At 35.3% G+C, this 21,607-nt stretch overlaps 1 long non-coding RNA gene across 1 annotated transcript; it reads left to right on the forward strand.

Annotated features, from left to right (window-relative positions):
• Window positions 1–745: 745 nt before the first annotated feature.
• Window positions 746–16,973, forward strand: LOC128029244 (uncharacterized). The gene is made up of 2 exons (XR_008187319.1): window positions 746–2,067; window positions 14,175–16,973. It is a non-coding gene; the product is annotated as an uncharacterized LOC128029244 (long non-coding RNA).
• The last annotated feature ends 4,634 nt before the right edge of the window (window positions 16,974–21,607 follow it).

Here is a 21,607-nt window from a genome sequence, read left to right on the forward strand (position 1 = left end):
CGGTACACATATAAATCCCATCAATCCAAACAACTTTTGTATTGCATATCATAGGCTCCGCCCAACAGGAAGTTGGCTATTTAGGGTTTAGTATTCAAATTTTTCGTCAAAGTTGTGGGGGCTTTGGGGGTCCTTAACATACTCAAAAACTCTTGAAAATTTGCGCACACTTTGGAATCTGTGGCCTTTAGGAGCCTGCAGAGGCTGGGACCCGGGCGTGGCACAGGGGCTCTACGGCGCCCCCTGGAACACAGTCAGAAATGTTGATGTATAGCTCACACATACTTGCACATATTCATATGAAACTCAGTACACATATAGATCTCATCGTGCCGAACAACTTTCGTATTGCATGCCATAGGCTCCACCCAACAGGAAGTCAGCTATTTAGAGTTATGTAAAAAGCGCATGCTCTGGAATTTGAAATACTTGTCATAGGTTTTTTTCTCGATTGCCGCCAAACTCGGTCAACATGATCTCAAGACACTGGGGATGAAAAATTGCCAGGGGATTTTTGATATCTCGAACGGTTTGCTCGTGGCGAGGCGTTGAAATTATGGCGAGAAATTAGAAACAGGAAGTGTCTAATACCATCCACATACATTTCCTGATTTTAATCAAACTTCATCAGATTATTCGTTGTATGATGTCGATCGCATATATGTGACTATTAGGAGTCAAAGTTATAGCGCCACCAACTGGCAGAAGGAAGTGTGTCATTTTCAAAATGATTTGAATTCAGCATCTTATTATTACTCGATTTGCTTCAAACTTCATCAGAATAATGTTAAAACACAGCTGATATAAATCTGCAAGGGGGATATTGATATCTAAAAAATTGTTGCCGTGGCAACATGTCAAACTGGAATACTTCTCAGGTGATTTTGAGGCATATAACATGCTTAGAATTTCATCAAACTCAGAACACATATCAGTATTAGTGACAGCTAGACACTGGCAAAAGTTCATAAGAGGGCGTGGAATAGGCACTCTATAGCGCCACCTTTTGTCAAAAGTGGGGGGGTTAGTTTTAGCTACAGACACCAAACTCAGTACAAAAATTGTTCTTATCAAGACGGACAACTTTCTAATTCACAGTCATCAGCTACGACCAACAGGAAGTCGGCTATTTTGATTTGAATGTGGATTATTTTTTACATTTAGCCGTGAATTAATGCATACTGCTCAGAGGAGAGTAACACTATACACACCAAACTTGGTCTACATGTTGAAAAAACATTGAGGAACTTAAATTGTGAATGGGTTTTGGATAACTTGGATGGTTTTGTCGTGGTGATTTTTTTAAATGACAATAAAGATGGAATTATTAATTTTCCTGCATTTTTAAATTCCAAACACTTCAAAACCTTTTTTCATACAGAAAAAAAAGTTATTCTGAGTAAATATGCATAGTTTCATGACTTTACAACACTGTATGGATAACAGAAAATTAAAAAACTGTCAGACATCTCATCTCACTCTGTCCCTCTGTTTGAGTGTGTGTGCTTAGACTTCCATTGTCTGACAGAAATAGCGCCCCTACAGGTTCAGTTACCGGACTAAAAAAGGGAGGAGACTGTCTTTTGGTTTCGATTTTAAATCGGTTAAAATACAAATAAATACTTGGATTTAATTCACAGTGACAAGCTAAACCAACATATATGATTATTATCAGGTCAGGGCTCATTAATAATTGATGTGTGGTCAGTGATACGTGAGAAACACGAGAGATGAATCACCGCTCTGAGCAGGAGCGTGTGGAATGATGAGCTCAGAAAAAACGAGTTTATTCTTGTTTTATAGCTATTAAAAATAAAGTATTGCAGCGATATCACACAATTCACCAATTAGAGCACACCAATAGCTAAATTAAGATGTTTTTGAACTGTTTGTGTGAAAATGAAATATTTGCAGCTGCCTACTGAAATCACTGCCTCCGATCAGCGCGCACAGTGTCTCAGAGCTCAAAACAAACGAATTTATTCTTGTTTAAGAGCTTTTTAAAATAAATTATTGCCATAAATGCACACAATACATCCATTATAACACAACACGAGCTAAATGCAGGTGTTTGTGACCCGTTTAAGTGTGCAAGACTATTTGAAAGCGCGACTGGCAGAATAACATGTATCTCTCGAGCTGCAGGATTCTGCCTTTCGACGTACGAACGAACACATCACGGACAAGATTATTTCAAAATACATAATAGCTTGGCGAATATAAACGAAAACAGCCACGTGAACATAAACTGTTGAGAAATATATCTGAAGTGGATCTACTGGATTTTAATATTAAGTGACCGCATATACCAGCTGCTTCTGTCTTCAATTTTAATCTATATAAAAAAGGAAACTCATTCGACTTGGCTGCTTTTTTAATGTGTGCGTATTTATTTATTTACCTTTTTATACATTTTGTATAATTTCATAGTTTGTGTATTACAATTATAAAAACAAAAATAAAATTAGCCACTCACATAGAAATAGCTTAGGCCTTAACCTTTTTCTGACAGTTTTAGGGATTTTTAAAAATCCTAAAAAAACCTTATTTGTGCTGCAAATAATAATTTCAAACTCATTTGATACTGACCTATGACATCCTGTGACATTATATTTATTTTAATTTACATAATCTCATGGATGTAACAGTAAATCTGTTCAGCTCACAGATCAATACTAAGCTGTAATGCAAGCAGAACTTTCACAAATGCTTATGAGTCATTTAAGGATTTCATAACACTGTAAAATAATGTCTAATTTGTTAACATTAGCAAATGCATTGATAACACTTTATAATAACTGCACTCATTAGTAAATAGTCAGTTCATGCTTTATAAAGCCTTGTCCCAATATTAATAGTCAGTAGTAAGCAGTTTATAAATACAGCTATAAAAAGCTTGTCCTTGGTTTATAAGCACATTTATTAAAAAGGAGAGTAAAGGATCAGTTATCTTCCTATGAAAAATAAAAGATAAAAATAAACAAACAACAACAACACAGATTGATACAGAACTCAGAAATTTTATTGTGGATTTATGATAAAATCAGCCTGTAAATGAATTCATACTCCTCCTCATACTACTCCATACTCCTTTTTCAACATGATGCCAATATACTGAGATGTTAAATTGTGAATGGGTTTAGGATAGCTTAAATGGTGTTGCCATAGAGATTTATTAAAGTAACATAAAAAATACAATAGTTATTTTACTATATCTTTAAAATTTTTCATTCTAACTCTTCATCATTTTTTATATACCTAGAAGTCCTCATTTGAAGGAAGCACAGTAAGTTTCATAGCTTTATCATTTTCAAGAGCCAGCATAAAATTAAAACTATCATAACTTATAAATCAAGCTTGCAATTCTTAGTACCTATAATGGCCACCAGAGGGAGCTATAGGATTACTTTTATATAATTATTGGAGAAACGAGTATGATTTAAATAATTTATAGAAATCTTTCAAATAAAATAATATGTATTTTAGGAATTTTACTGATAAAATGACCCTCACTTAATTAGAATAACAAGCTGAAGTATTGTGAACTGTATATTAAGAATAATTCTTAATAGGCTTTATGGACAGATACGTTTTAAGTGACTCTTGAAGGATCAGCACCACATCCTCTTTTACCACTGTTTAAAGAATTAATCTTACAGAACAGGTGTGAATGAATTTTGGATAGCTTGAATGGTTTTGTCGTGGTGATTTTTTGAAATAATAGTAAAAAAGGAACCAGTAAAAAAAAGTGCAGCTTCTAAACACTTCAAAAAAAATGTACACATAGAAGACAAGTCATTCTGAGGAAATATGCATAGTTTCATGACTATACAACATTATATGGATGACAGAAAATTTAAAAACATACATCTGATGTCACTCTGTCCCTCTGTCACTGTGTGTGTGTGTTTGTGTGTGTTTTAAGTGAATTAGGTGTGAAACTATCAGGGTGCATTTAGTCTCCAGCGCCAACATTTTACAGAACTGCCACTTTCCTGGAGTCTCAGAATTACAATGTGTCAGGTTCTGAGAGATCTAAGATTCCAAAAAAATATTTAATTAGAATACCATGAAGTATTGTGAAATACTATATATTAAGACTTTATATATAGGCTTTATGAACAGATTAGACTGACTCGTGAAGGACCAGCACCACCTCCTCTTGTCCGATGGTTTGAGGAATATATCTTCCAGAATCCGGGATTAACCCTCTGGAGTCTAAGGGTATTTTTGGGGCCTTGAGAAGTTTTGTCATGCCCTGACATTTGTGCTTTTTTCAGTTTCTTATAAATATCTAAATGGGTAAAGTCTAATATCACTGTAATCAGCACAAACTGGGCTATAATAATATGTGAAATGCATGCATGTACATGATTGTATTTTTGAGAAAAAAAATGTTATGCATGGTTAGTGAAAAACTAAAAATGTTAAATCACTTGAATAAGGCAATAAAACACATACATAAAATTGGTTGCCGGAAAAGTTGAGAACTGGAGCTTGTAGCCTAGAATTTTTCTTTCTGAATGATGTGAAAATCATCTTGTTTACTCACTCAAACAATATATTGATTTAAATTTTCTAAAACACTTTTTGTTGGTAAAAGTCATATGCGAGTAGGCGTCAACTATCATGAATATCATTGTGATTTACACCTGAGAAGACAAAGGCCCGCATAATGAGCTGCATAATGAGCCTCTCATTCAACTGTGCCACTGAGGGAGGACTTACAAGAAAGAATGTGAGAACAAAATAAAAGTATATAATTTCATGTTTGTAGTTTATTAAGAATATATTTAATTATCCCACAACATAATTTAATATCCACTTGGGGGAGCAGTTAAACAGTTTATTAGGGACAATCAAAGCTGACTTTCAAATTTTTTGGCATCCTTACTCCAGTCACACAATCCTTCAGAAATCCTTTTAACAATCTTATTTTCTACCAAATAAACCCCATTTATTACCATCATCATTATTATTATTATTAATGTTGAAAAGAGCTGATAATATTTTTCAGTTTTTTTTAGGGGGGATAAATCGAAAGAACTGCATTGTTTTTACATTTGTTAGAGTTATCTCTATTTGTCACGTTTATATTATATACATCAAGCTTTTGAATGGTATAGTATTGTATATTGTTATTGAAACTTCATAATGTTTCACTTGATTATACATTTAGTCAGGAATTATAGTTTGGAAAAAGTATTTGGAAAAAGTCTAACTAGTAAAATGTTTACACGTTATGTGAAAACTAGTACAAATAAATAAAAAGAGACTTACTCATGTTTATGATCTCTGCTGAATAAAGTGCTTCATTCTTTTTTCTGAGGAAATCCATTTCTCAAATCCTCAACCACATCACATCTTTTTGGGGTGAATTATGTCTTAGTCCTCTCATCGCGAAGCAAACAGTAAAATAAAATAAAAACTTGAAGAACAGTCTGGCTGCTTTTTCTTCTGTGTGGGCGTATTCAAGCCGCGCGCTTCAGTTTGAATCTGAATAGCGCGTTAAGCGCGGGGGCGTGGTCACATTAGATATAATGAGCGGAGATATGAAAAACAGACATTGCGTTGTTTTCATATGGATTACTTTATCTCAGAATATTTGTTTTCGGCAGCACTTGTTTTGTTTAAAAGTAGACATTCCAGGCTTTCTATAGATATCTCTCTCATGTCTCTTCGTTGAGTATTCACGGAGTTACAGTTCATTTTAATGAAATGTTTGTACATGACGATCAGCGGAGACAAAGACTGTAGACAGCGCACCTTGTTTGTTATCTTTATTTTATAAGTGCACAAAGGTTTTTTGTTATTATGTCTGTATCCAAAAAAAACTAGACCCTTTACAGATTCGATTGATGTATTGCTCTTATCTGTACGATTAAAACTGAGAGTGTAATTTAAGTTCTTTTCGGGGTTATCAGGTGAAAATGACTCAAAACGCATATATGCGTTAATCGACTCGAAAGGGTTAAGATTTAGGAGCTCATTTTTATTCCACCTCCTTTCCTGAAAGTCTGTCTTGCAGAATTGACTAAAAATTAATCTTCACATTAATTCCTAATTCTTTTGCAATTCTTTTGTCAGTTCTTCTTGACCTGTTTTTCTCTTCCAGCTTTCCTGGACTATTGTATAGCACTCATAAATGATTAAATAAAAAATAATGGTAGTTATTAAGATTGATATGGTTTGGAATTGGTAAAATGTGCTTGGAAAAAAATCACAATAAAACAATGTTTTAATGTTTAAGTTTGGAATATTAACTGACATGAATGAATGCTATATAAATATTGTTCATGTTAACATAATGTTTATAAATGAAATCTTATTGTAAAGTGTTACTAAAGTTATATATATATATATATATATATATATATATATATATATATATATATATATATATATATATATATATATATATATATATATATTGTTCTGTGAATGTGATTTTAAAGTCTAGATGATTCGGATTAACCCTTTAACTGCCATATCAATTTCAAGTTCAAGTTCAATTTATTTGTATAGCGCATTTACAACAGCCTCCTGGCTGACCAAAGTGCTTTAACATAAGAGCAAGAATATTACACATACATAAAAATAGACCAGACAAAAAATTTAAAACTACCCATTTCAAAATGTAGCATAACACAGTAGTCAGTACACTAAGGAAAATAAAAAAGTTTTTAGCAAAGATTTAAAAATAGACAAGGAAGGGGCCAGTCTGATCTCTAAAGGCAGGGTATTCCAGAGTCGTGGCCCAGCCACTGCAAATGCACGCTCCCCTCTACGCTCCCCTCTATCCTTTAAAACCTCACTGCCAGAGGGATATTGTGAATGCATGTGCCCGCTGGGCACAGTTTACCTGATGCCACCGGGGTGGTGATGGCATTGGTGGCTTGAGCCCGCCATCGCTGCTTGCAGCTATATTTATTATTATTATTATTATTTTTTTTTTTTTCCAACGTCTCGGGGGCTTTTGGGGCCCTTAACGTGCTTAAAAAGTCTTGAAAATTGGCACACAGATTGGAACCTGCGGCCATTAGGGCCGGGCAGAGACTGATACACGGGCGTGGCACAGGGGCTCTACAGCGCCCCCTGGAATATGGAGGGCCATATATCATACATTCTTGCTCGTAGACGAATGAAACTCGGTACACATATAAATCTCATCAATCCAAACAACTTTTGTATTGCATATCATAGGCTCCGCCCAACAGGAAGTTGGCTATTTAGGGTTTAGTATTCAAATTTTTCGTCAAAGTTGTGGGGGCTTTTGGGGTCCTTAACATACTCAAAAACTCTTGAAAATTTGCGCACACTTTGGAATCTGTGGCCTTTAGGAGCCTGCAGAGGCTGGGACCCGGGCGTGGCACAGGGGCTCTACGGCGCCCCCTGGAACACAGTCAGAAATGTTGATGTATAGCTCACACATACTTGCACATATTCATATGAAACTCAGTACACATATAGATCTCATCGTGCCGAACAACTTTCGTATTGCATGTCATAGGCTCCACCCAACAGGAAGTCAGCTATTTAGAGTTATGTAAAAAGCGCATGCTCTGGAATTTGAAATACTTGTCATAGGTTTTTTTCTCGATTGCCGCCAAACTTGGTCAACATGATCTCAAGACACTGGGGATGAAAAATTGCCAGGGGATTTTTGATATCTCGAACGGTTTGCTCGTGGCGAGGCGTTGAAATTATGGCGAGAAATGAGAAACAGGAAGTGTCTAATACCGTCCACATACATTTCCTGATTTTAATCAAACTTCATCAGATTATTCGTTGTATGATGTCGATCGCATATATGTGACTATTAGGAGTCAAAGTTATAGCGCCACCAACTGGCAGAAGGAAGTGTGTCATTTTCAAAATGATTTGAATTCAGCATCTTATTATTACTCGATTTGCTTCAAACTTCATCAGAATAATGTTAAAACACAGCCGATATAAATCTGCAAGGGGGATATTGATATCTAAAAAATTGTTGGCGTGGCAACATGTCAAACTGGAATACTTCTCAGGTGATTTTGAGGCAAATAACATACTTAGAATTTCACAAAACTCTGAACACACATCAGTATTTCTGATAGGAACTTAAATTGTGAATGGATTTTGGATAGCTTGAATGGTTTTGCCGTGGTGATTTTTTTAAATGACCTTACAAAGGGAATTATTATTGTATTTTTAAATTGCAGCTTCCAAACACGTCAAAGAATTTTTTTCATACAGATGAAAAAGTCATTCTGAGGAAATATGCATAGTTTCACGACTTTACAACACTGTATGGATAACAGAAAATTAAAAAAACTGTCAGACATCTCATCTCACTCTGTCCCTCTGTTTGAGTGTATGTGCTTAGACTTCCATTGTCTGAGAGAAATTGCGCCCCTACAGGTGCAGTTACCGGACTTTTACTTTCACTTTTAAATCGGTTAAAAATACAAACAAATACTTAGATTTAATTCACACTGACAAGCTAAACCAACATATCTGATTATTACCGGTTCAGGGCTCATGGATAAATTATTTCTGGCCAGAGATACGTGAGAAATAGGAGAGATGAATCACCGCTGTGATCACGAGCGTCTGGAGTAAAGAGCTCAGAGAAAACGAATTTATTCCTGTTTTAAAGCTTTTAAAAATAAATTATTACAGCGATATCACACAATCAACCAATTAGAACACACCAAGAGCTAAATTAAGATGTTTTTGAACTGTTTGTGTGAAAATGAAATATTTGCAGCTGCCTATCTGAAATCACTGCCTCCGATCAGCGCGTACAGTGTCCAGCTCAAAACAAACGAATTTATTCTTGTTTAAGAGCTTTTTTAAATAAAATATTACCACAAATGTACACAATAAACCCATTGTAACACAACAAGAGCTAAATGCAGGTGTTTGTGACCTGTTTAAGTGTGCAAGACTATTTGAAAGCGCGACTGGCAGAATAACATATATCTCTCAAGCTGCAGGATTCTGCCTTTCGTCGTACGAACGAACACATCACGGACAAGATTATTTCAAAACACATAATAGCTTGGCGACTATAAACGAAAACAGCCACGTGAACATAAACTGGATCTACTGGATTTGAATATTAAAGTGACCACATTTACCACTTGCTTCTGTCTTCAATTTTAATCTATATAAAAAAGGAAACTCATTCGACTTGGCTGCTTTTTTAATGTGTGCGTATTTATTTATTTATCTTTTTATACATTTTGTATAATTTCATAGTTTGTGTATTACAATTATAAAAACAAAAATAAAATTAGCCACTCACATAGAAATAGCTTAGGCCTTAACCTTTTTCTGACAGTTTTAGGGATTTTTAAAAATCCTAAAAAAACCTTATTTGTGCTGCAAATAATAATTTCAAACTCATTTGATACTGACCTATGACATCCTGTGACATTATATTTATTTTAATTTACATAATCTCATGGATGTAACAGTAAATCTGTTCAGCTCACAGATCAATACTAAGCTGTAATACAAGCAGAACTTTCACAAATGCTTATGAGTCATTTAAGGATTTGATAACACTGTAAAATAATGTCTAATTTGTTAACATTAGCAAATGCATTGATAACACTTTATAATAACTGCACTCATTATTAAATAGTCAGTTCATGCTTTATAAAGCCTTGTCCCAATATTAATAGTCAGTAGTAAGCAGTTTATAAATACAGCTATAAATAGCTTGTCCTTGGTTTATAAGCACATTTATTAAAAATGAGAGTAAGTTATCTTCCTATGAAAAATAAAAGATAAAAATAAACAAACAACAACACAGATTGATACAGAACTCAGAAATGTTATTGTGGATTTATGATAAAGCCTGCAAATGAATTCATACTCCTACTCATACTACTCCATACTCCTTTTTCAACATGATGCCAATATACTGAGATGTTAAATTGTGAATGGGTTTAGGATAGCTTAAATGGTGTTGCCATAGAGATTTATTAAAGTAACATAAAAAAATACAATAGTTATTTTACTATATCTTTACAATTTTTCATTCTAAATCTTCATAATTTTTTATATAAGTAGAAGTCCTCATTTGAAGGAAGCACAGTAAGTTTCATAGCTTTATCACTTTCAAGAGCCAGCATAAAATTTAAACTATCATAACTTATAAATCAAGCTTGCAATTCTTAGTACCTATAATGGCCACCAGAGGGAGCTATAGGATTACTTTTAAATAATTATTGTAGAAACGAGTATGATTTAAATCATTTATATAAATCTTTCAAAAAAAAAATGAATTGTATATATTTTACTGATAAAATGACCCTCACTTATTAGAATAACAAGCTGAAGTAAAATGAACTGTATATTAAGAATAATTCTTTATAGGCTTTATGGACAGATACGTTTTGAGTGACTCTTGAAGGATCAGCACCACATCCTCTTTTACCACTGTTTAAAGAATTAATCTTACAGAATAGGTGTGAATGAATTTTGGATAGCTTGAATGGTTTTGCCGTGATGTTTTTTGAAATAATAGTAAAAAAGGAACCAGTAAATGTCTTTTTATTTTTTTAAAGTGCAGCTTCTAAACACTTTAAAAAAAAAAATGTACACATAGAAGACCAGTCATTCTGAGGCATATTTCCTCAGAATGACTGGTCTCATGACCATAGTTTCATGACTATACAACACTATATGGATGATAGAAAATTAAAAAAAAACTATCATACATCTGATGTCACTCAGTCCCACTGTCACTGTGGGTAATGTGTGTGTGTGTGTGTGTTAAGTGAATTAGATGTGAAACTATCAGGGTGCATTTAGTCTCCAGCGCCAACATTTTACAGAACTGCCACTTTCCTGGAGTCTCCAGAATTACTCGGTGTCGGACTCTGAGAGACTTAAGATTCCAAAAAATGATTTAATTAGAATACCATGAAGTATTGTGAAATACTATATATTAAGTCTTTATATATAGGCTTTATGCACAGATTAGAGTGACTCGTGAAGGACCAGCACCACCTCCTCTTGTTCGATGGTTTGAGGAATATATCTTCCAGAATCCAGGATTAAGATTTAGGAGCTCATTTTTATTCCACCTCCTTTCCTGAAAAGTCTGTCTTGCAGAATTGACTAAAAATTAATCTTCACATTAATTACTAATTATTTTGCAATTCTTTTTGTCAGTTCTTCTTGACCTGCTTTTTTCTTCTTCTTTTCTGACCTCATGACCCAGTCAGTATTTTTTGTACAATGGTCAAGTCTTAACTTATCCATTTCTGTTTTGCATTTGTGTTTGATATTTCTCATGGGTATTTCATAATTTTCGACCTTACAGTTTGAGTTAAAAGTCTATTTTAGCGCATTTCATCTGTAAAAGAAAACATGCCTAATAATTCTGCACACATGAATATAAGGAGTTTTTCTCTTCCAGCTTTCCTTGACTATTGTATAGCACTCATAAATGATTAAATAAAAAATAATGGTAGTTATTAAGATTTATATGGTTTGGAATTGGTAAAATGTACTTGGGAAAAAATCACAATAAAACAATGTTTTCATGTTTAAGTTTGGAATATTAACTGACATGAATGAATGCTATATAAATATTGTTCATGTTAACATAATGTTTATAAATGAAATCTTATTGTACAGTGTTACTAATATATATATTGTTCTGTGAATGTGATTTTAAGGTCTAGATGATTCGGATTAACCCTTTAACTGCCGTATCCTTTAAAACCTCACTGCCAGAGGGATATTGTGAATGCATGTGCCCGCTGGGCACAGTTTACCTGATGCCACCGGGGTGGCGATGGCATTGGTGGCTTGAGCCCGCCATCGCTGCTTGCAGCTATATTTAGGGCTCAAGCCTGGAGGGCGAGAGCCCTATTGTTTTCCTTAGGATTATTTTTTATTATTATTATTATTATTATTATTATTATTTTTTTTTTCTAACGTTACGGGGGCTTTTGGGGTCCTTAACATGCTCGAAAACTCTTGAAAATTGGCACACAGATTGGAACCTGCGGCCATTAGGGTCGGGCAGAGACTGATACACGGGCGTGGCACAGGGGCTCTACAGCGCCCCCTGGAATACTGAGGGCCATATATCATACATACTTGCACGTAGACACATGAAACTCGGTACACATGTAGATCTCATTAAACCAAACAACTTTCGTACTGCATGTCATAGGCTCCGCCCAACAGGAAGTTGGCTATTTAGGGTTTATTATTCATATTTTTGGTCAAAGTTGTGGGGGCTTTTGGGGTCCCTAACATACTCAAAAACTCTTGAAAATTTGCGCACACTTTGGAATCTGTGCCCTTTAGGAGCCTGCAGAGGCTGGGACCCGGGCGTGGCACAGGGGCTCTATGGCGCCCCCTGGAACACAGTCATAAATGTTGATGTATAGCTCACACATACTTGCACATATTCATATGAAACTCAGTACACATATAGATCTCATTGTGCCGAACAATTTTCGTATTGCATGTCATTGGGCTCCGCCCAACAGGAAGTCAGCTATTTAGAGTTATGTAAAAAGCGCATGCTCTGGAATTTGATATACTTGTCATAGGTTTTTTACTCGTTTACCACCAAACTCGGTCAACATGATCTCAAGACATTGGGGATGAAAAATTGCCAGGGGATTTTTGATATCTCGAACGGTTTGCTCGTGGCGAGGCGTTGAAATTATGGCGAGAATTGAGAAACAGGAAGTGTCTAATACCATCCACATACATTTCCTGATTTCAATCAAACTTCATCAGATTATTCATTGTATGATGTCGATCACATATATGTGACTATTAGGAGTCAAAGTTATAGCGCCACCAACTGGCAGCAGGAAGTGTGTCATTTTCAAAATGCTTTGAATTCAGCATCTTATTTTTACTCGATTTGCTTCAAACTTCATCAGAATAATGTTAAAACACAGCCGATATGAATCTGCTGGGGGAAATTGGATAGCTAAAAATATTGTTGCCGTGGCAACATGTCAAACTGGAATACTTCTCAGGTGATTTTGAGGCATATAACATGCTTAGAATTTCATCAAACTCAGAACACATATCAGTATTTATGATAACTAGACACTGGCAAAAGTTCATAAGAGGGCGTGGAAAAGGCACTCTATAGCGCCACCTTTTGTCAAAAGTGGGGGGGTTAGTTTTAGCTACAGACACCAAACTCGGTAAAAAAATTGTTCTTATCAAGACGGACAACTTTCTAATTCACAGTCATCAGCTACGATCAACAGGAAGTCAGCTATTTTGATTTGAATGTGGATTTTTTTTTACATTTAGTTGTGAATTAATGCATACTGCTCAGAGGAGAGTAACACTATACACACCAAACTTTGTCTACATGATGCCAAAACATTTTAAACAACTTAAATTGCCAATGGATTTTGGATAGCTTGAACGGTTTTGTCGTGGTGATTTTTTTTAATGACAGTAAAACTGGAATTATTAATTTTCCTGCATTTTTAAATTCCAAACACTTCAAAACCTTTTTTCATACAGACAAAAAGTCATTCTGAGTAAATATGGATAGTTTCACGACTTTACAACACTGTATGGATAATAGAAAATTAAAAAACTGTCAGACATCTCATATCACTCTGTCCCTCTGTTTGAGTATATGTGCTTCAGACTTCCATTGTCTGAGAGAAATTGCGCCCCTACAGGTGCAATTACCGGAGATTTAGTTTCTCTTTTAAATCGGTTAAAATACAAATAAATACTTGGATTTAATTCACACTGACAAGCTAAACCAACATATATGATTATTATCAGGTCAGGGCTCATTAATAATGGATGTGTGGTCAGTGATACGTGAGAAACACGAGAGATGAATCACCGCTCTGAGCATGAGCATCTGGAATGATGAGCCCAGAAAAAACGAGTTTATTCTTGTTTTATAGCTATTAAAAATAAAGTATTGCAGCGATATCACACAATTCACCAATTAGAACACACCAAGAGCTAAATTAAGATGTTTTTGAACTGTTTGTGTGAAAATGAAATATTTGAGGCTGCCTATATGAAATCACGCCTCCGATCAGCGCGTACAGTGTCGAGCTCAAAACAAACGAATTTATTCTTGTTTAAGAGCTTTTTTAAATAAAATATTACCACAAATGCACACAATAAACCCATTGTAACACTACAAGAGCTAAATGCAGGTGTTTGTGACCCGTTTAAGTGTGCAAGACTATTTGAAAGCGCGACTGGCAGAATAACATATATCTCTCGAGCTGCAGGATTCTGGCTTTCGTCGTACAAACGAACACATCACGGACAAGATTATTTCAAAATAGCTTGTCGAATATAAACGAAAACAGCCACGTGAACGTAAACCGTTGAGAAATATATCTGAAGTGGATCTACTGGATTTGAATATTAAGTGACCGCGTATACCAGCTGCTTCTGTCTTCAATTTTAATCTATATAAAAAATGTAATTCATTCATCTTGGCTGCGTTTTTAATGTGTGTACGTATTTATTTATTTATTATTTTGCTCTAACAAGAATTAATCTATATTTAATTAAATCAATTATATTTTATTTTACATTTGATTTGTCCATTTCTGCATCTAAACGCCTAAAAACATAAAACATGCTCTATTATACTATTGTTAGCAATTTCTTTATCGTCCAATTTATCTGGTGTACACACTTTTATTTTCATAATAAACTTGTTTGTTAGATTATACACAGTTACAGTGGTCTATAATAAATATTAACAGGTTTTATTCAAGCTGTTTAGAATGATTGCAGTAGGCTAAAAAACATTGGAAAACAATAACTGTTGTACTTTTTTATATATTTTGTATAATTTCATAGTTTATGCATTATAGTTATAAAAACAAATAAATTTAGCCACTCACATAGAAATCTTAGGCCTTATCCTTTTCTTACAGTTTTAGGAATTTTAAAAAATCGTAAAAAACCTTATTTGTGCTGCAAATAATAATTTCAAACTCAAAAAGTAAATAGTCAGTTCATGCTTTATAAAGCCTTGTCCCAATATTAATAGTCAGTAGTAAGCAGTTTATAAATACAGCTATAAATAGCTTGTTTTTGGTTTATAAGCACATTTATTAAAAAGGAGAGTAAAGGATCAGTTATCTTCCTATGAAAAATAAAAAAATAAAAATAAACAAACAACAACACAGATTGATACAGAACTCTACAGATTGATACAGAAATTCTATTGTGGATTTATGATAAAATCAGCCTGTAAATGAATTCATACTCCTCCAAGAAGACACAAGTAGTTCACACCAAACTTTTTTTTTAACATGAATCCAATATACTGAAGATGTTAAATTGCGAATGGGTTTAGGATACCTTAAATAGTGTGGCCATAGCGATTTATTAAAGTAACATAAAAAAATACAATAGTTATTTTACTATATCTTTAAATTTTTTAATTCCAAACTCTTCATAATTTTTTATATACGTAGAAGTCATCATTTGAAGGAACCACAGTAAGTTTCAAAGCTTTATCATTTTCAAGAGCCAGCAAAAAATTAAAACTATCATAACTTATAAATGAAGCTTGCAATTCTTAGTACCAATAATGGCCACCTGATGGAGCTATAGGATCACTTTTAAATAATTATTGTAGAAACAAGTATGATTTAAATCATTTATAGAAATCTTTCAAAGAAAAATAATATGAATTTTATGTATTTTACTGATAAAATGACCCTCACTTAATTAGAATAACAAGCTGAAGTATTGTGAACTGTATATTAAGAATAATTCTTTATAGGCTTTATGGACAGATACGTTTTGAGTGACTCTTGAAGGATCAGCACCACATCCTCTTTTACCACTGTTTAAAGAATTTATCTTACAGAACAGATGCGAATGAATTTTGGATAGCTTGAATGGTTTTGTCGTGGTGATTTTTTGAAATAACAGTAAAAAAGTAACCAGTAAATGTCTTTTATTTTTTTAAAGTGCAGCTTCTGAACACTTCAAAAAAATGTACACATAGAAGACAAGTCATTCTGAGGAAATATGCATAGTTTCATGACTATACAACACTATATGGATGATAGAAAATTAAAAAACTATCATAAATCTGATGTCACTCAGTCCCACTGTCACTGTGGGTAATGTGTGTGTGTGTGTGTGTGTGTGTGTGTGTGTGTGTGTGTGTGTGTGTGTGTGTGTGTGTGTGTGTGTGTGTGTTAAGTGAATTAGGTGTGAAACTATCAGGGAGCATTTAGTCTCCAGTGCCAACATTTTACAGAACTGCCACTTTCCCGGAGTCTCAGAATTACAATGTGTCAGGTTCTGAGAAATCTAAGATTCCAAAAAATGATTTAATTAGAATACCATGAAGTATTGTGAAATACTATATATTAAGGCTTTATATATAGGCTTCATGAACAGATTAGAGTGACTCGTGAAGGACCAGCACCACCTACTCTTGTCCGATGGTTTGAGGAATATATCTTCCAGAATCCGGGATTAAGATTTAGGAGCTCATTTTTATTCCACCTCCTTTCCTGAAAGTCTGTCTTGCAGAATTGACTAAAAATTAATCTTCACATTAATTCCTAATTATTTTGCAATTCTTTTTGTCAGTTCTTCTTGACCTGTTTTTTTCTTCTTCTTTTCTGACCTCATGACCCAGTCAGCATTTTTTGTATAATGGTCAAGTCTTAACTTATCCATTTCTGTATTGCATTTGTGTTTGATATTTCTCATGGGTATTTCATAATTTTCGACTTTACAGTTTGAGTTAAAACTCTTTTTTAGCGCATTCCATCTGCAAAAGAAAACATGCCTAATAATTCTACACACATGAATATAAAGTGTTTTTCTCTTCCAGCTTTCCTGGACTATTGTATAGCACTTATAAATGATTAAATAAAAATAATGGTAGTTATTAAGATTGATATGGTTTGGAATTGGTAAAATGTTCTTGGAAAAAAATCACAATAAAACAATGTTTTAATGTTTAAGTTTGGAATATTAACTGACATGAATGAATGCTATATAAATATTGTTCATGTTAACATAATGTTTATAAATGAAATCTTATTGTAAAGTGTTACTAAATATATATATATGTTTGGGGAATATATATGTATATTGTTCTGTGAATGTGATTTTAAAGTCTAGATGATTCGGATTAACCCTTTAACTGCCATATCCTTTAAAACCTCACTGCCAGAGGGATATTATGAATGCATGTGCCCGCTGGGCACACTTTACCTGATGCCACCGGGGTGTCGATGGCATTGGTGGCTTGAGCCCGCCATCGCTGCTTGCAGCTATATTTATTATTATTATTCTTCTTCTCCAAAATGAATCGCATTTTTGAGGGCCTAAACATGCTCGAAAAGTCATGAAACTTTGCACACACCTCAGAACTGGCGAAAATTTACGTCTGATATGGGTTTCAGAAGTGGGTGTGGCAAAATGGCTCAACAGCGCCACCTATACACGTTCAACGGTGTGCGCCTCGAGCTACGTTTCATGTACATGTATGAAAATCGGTATACACATGTAACTCTCCAATACCTACAAAAAAGTCTCTTGGAGCAAAATCCGAAACCCAACAGGAAGTCGGTTATTACTAATATTATGAGCAAATTTTGTGTCATTTTTGTCATTTCCATGCGTTGTATTTTAACGAACTCCTCCTAGAGATTCATTCAGATCAACACCAAATTTGGTATGCCTAATCTGAAGGCCTTTGCGATGTTAAATTGCGAAGCTTTTGAGTTTTCGTTAATGGGCGTGTCCGTGGTGGCCTGGCGAATTTCGATGATTCGCCATGAAACAGGAAGTTGCTATAACTCAGACATACAATGACCAATCTGCCCCAAACTTCACATGTTTGATGAGACTCCTGACCTGAACAGATTGACATGCCCATATTCAGTTATAGTCATAGCGCCACCTATTGGCAACAGGAAGTGACATATTTTACACCGCGATGAACTACTCCTAGAAATTTTATGACATCAATGTATTTTTTGTGGTCAGTCTAATCTAAAGGCCTGTGCGATGTTAAGTTGTGAAGATCTTGAGTTTTCGTTAAAAGGCGTGTCCATGGCGCTGTCACGAAGTTCGATGTCTCGCCATGGGAATAAAAGATGTTATAACTCAGGCATAAAATGTCCGATCTTCCCCAAACTTCACATGTGTGATAAGAGTCCTGGCCTGAACACATCTGAAGGCCAAAATTCCATCAGGTGTGGCAAAATGGCTCGATAGCGCCACCTATACACTTTCAACAGAGTGCGCCTCGAGCTATGTTTCACGTACATGTACAAAAATCGGTATACACATGTAACACACCAATACCTACAAAAAAGTCTCTTGGTACGAAATCCGAATCTCAACAGGAAGTCGGTTATTTAGAATTTTCTCTGCAAAACTGGCGTTGTTTTTGCCATTTTCAGGGGTTGTACTTTAACGAACTCCTCCTAGAGATTTATTCAGATCAACACCAAACCTGGTCAGTGTAATCTTAAGCCCTTTGCGATGTTAAATTGCGAAGATCTTTAGATTTCGTTAAAGGGCGTGTCCATGGTGGCCTGACAAATTTCGATGTTTCGCCATGAAAAAGGAAGTTGCTGTAACTCAGACATACAATGTCCAATCTGCCCCAAACTTCACATGTTAGATAAAACTTCTGCCCTTAACAGTTTTACATGCCCACATTCAGTTATAGTCATAGCGCCACCTATTGGCAACAGGAAGTGACATGTTTTACGCTGCGACAAACTACTCCTATTATTTTTTTGAGATTAACATATATTTTGTGATCAGTCTAATCTAAATGCCTGTGCAATGTTAACTTTTGGAGATCTTGAGTTTTTGTTAAAGGGCGTTTCCATGGCGCCATGACAAAATTTGATGTCTTGCCACAGCAAGAGAAGTTGTTGTAACTCAAGTATAAAATGTTCAGTCTTCCCCAAACTTCACATGTTTGATAAGAGTCCTGGCCTGAACACATCTGAAGGCCAATATTCCATTATAATGATAGCGCCACCTGCTGGCAACGGTAAGATTGGCACATATATGGGATATACTTTGATATATTCCACTTATATTTAGGACATTAAATGAATATTTCTCAACGTTCACCTTTTTACTAAAGCCACACGATGGCGGTGAGCCCGGGTGCGAGGGCCCGTTCATCGCTGCTTGCAGCTTTAATTATTATTATTTTCTTCTTCTTCCAAGCAACCTTGGACTTTAATACGTTCTTGGCCTTGATGTTAGGCATTCTTGGCACTCCGTAAAAACCATTTGTTGTAAAAAACAAAAAAGTGGCACTGATAAAATGTCATTGAATTTCGTTTGTGGAAAGGTTTTTTAAGGAAACGGTTAATTCAAGACATTCAAAATGCAAGTATACTTTCAGCCAAACTGCAAAGTGTCTCAGCGAGCAACCTAATGACGGCATCAAATATTTGATTTAGACTGGGACTCCCTTAGCAATACTGGAATCATTTCTTTTAATAGATTTAAAGAGAGTTGCTCATCAATTATGCAGCACATCCTGCCTTTAAGATGAGGCAGCAAAAATAGCTTAAGGAAAACAAGATTAGTGAGTCTTTTTCAGGGAAAAACATCGCTTTTCAGAGCTGATCCCATTCCCATATCGCAGCTGGTTAACAAAATAAACTCCATATGTCCTTTACGGCATGAACCTGGGCTGTGCATCGGACTGAGTTTGTTAGAGAGGCTGCGAGGGGCCAGGTGTTGCTAGATTTGGCTTCTCAATGTCACTGGTGATGTGAAAGGACAAAGGCAGTATTGAGAGCCCAGTCAGAGGCCTGGGAGGAGTGGGATAGTTTTACAGAAAAGCCACTGTTTGTGCCAAGCCTGCACCCATATACAACAGACACTGTGTTCTGCTGCTCCGCTCCCAGCTTTGTCCTTGTGCCCTGCCTCTCTCTTCCCCCCTCTTTTCTTCTTGTTTTCGAACAGGTAGCAATGGTGCTCGCATCTAGGCCACAGATGAGAGAGACAGATAGCTGACTGTTAAGAACACAGTATGGCATTCTAGACTCGGGCTCTTAACATCCCACACAAAGACCTGGAGCCGAAGGGAAACATGATAAAGCTGCGCGCCATCTCGCTCACGGAGCAGAGACGCCCCTCGTCCTGCCTGAGACTGCTGGGAAGTCTCCCTCCAACTGACATCTGTCCGTGTGCGTTAACCTGCTGTGAACACACCTCAAACCTCAAAGATGGCAAAATGACAATTTCAGAAATTTCTTGGAAAGGAAAAGCTGACTTTGTTTATTTTGCTGCATTTATTTATTTTTTATTTTTTGCATTTTCGCAAGTAAAAGGTTACATTTATTTGAATGTAGTGCAACATCAAGTTTCACATTTTTTATTATCTTTAGCATTTTGAATCAAAGCTTACTGTTATTATTAGTTGAGCCACTGGCATATCTTACCCTGAGGCATATTTTGATGAAATAAATGCAGCCTTTAAGAGACTTCTGTTGAAAATAAAATAAAAATAAAAATCTTAATTGATCCAAACTTGATACATTTTGTAATTTACAGAACTGCACATATATGCTTTGGCATGAAACAAAATATTATTACTGTTATGCAAAAAATAAAGGAACTTTGTAGATATTGTATAGAAACTGGATTTCACAGCCCTTTCTTATTGATCATGTGACAAATTAATGCACATGAATACCTGCTGACACATCTTGCACTGTCCCCTGAACGTTCAGGGAAATGCATAAAGAGGAAATTAACAGGCAATGAAAAGATTTAAAGTGGAAATGAATAAAGAGAAAATGTACATGTATCAACACACGCCACTAGTGTGTGTCAGGTTTGATCCTCTCAGAGTGGTGTGATCTGCCTGCTGCATGAAAACAGAGAAAGATGACACTGATGTGATAATGAGACCCACCCAACTGCACAGACAAACAGCCTGTCCTTCCCAAACTGACAAGTCATCAGAAAGCAGTCAGCGGTAGACCGGCCCCCGACGTGAGCGGCATCTCTACCACCTCTCAGGTGAAATCGCTCTCTCTCTCTCTCTCTCTCTCTCTCTCTGCCCTGCTCCTGCATGTCATTAGCGCCCCACACTCCCCTCCACCTGCCTCAAGCTGACCACCCTGAGCAGCCCTCTTTTATCATCCTGCACACAGCTCCACTATCAACCAACAGCCAATAAAACAAAATGTCAAGTCAGCTGCACTCCAGCGTTCTGTCTGCTGTGAGAGAGGAGGGACGTGATTTCTCACTAGCTTATTTTAGAGAAATAACTATAAATATCTAATATCATTTTACAATTTTGTGATAATTATTAATCATAATAAAAAATTTTTTTAATTAGATTTGTATTTTATCATTTATTTGATGTTTTATTAAAATAAAAGATTAGACACTGGAAATGGACACCTAATTTTTAGTTTTAAGCCATGAGTAATTTCTCTGTCCACACTTCATGACATGCAGCCATTCAGGAGCTATTTAAAGTATAATGTGCAGTTATATATATATATATATATATATATATATATATATATATAAAAAAAAGTAAAAGTGACATGACATAAAGACAAGTATGGTGACCCAAACTCAGAAATCGTGCTCTGCA

This window comes from Carassius gibelio, chromosome A15, assembly GCF_023724105.1.
Source record: "Carassius gibelio isolate Cgi1373 ecotype wild population from Czech Republic chromosome A15, carGib1.2-hapl.c, whole genome shotgun sequence".
NCBI classification, from domain to species: domain Eukaryota; kingdom Metazoa; phylum Chordata; class Actinopteri; order Cypriniformes; family Cyprinidae; genus Carassius; species Carassius gibelio.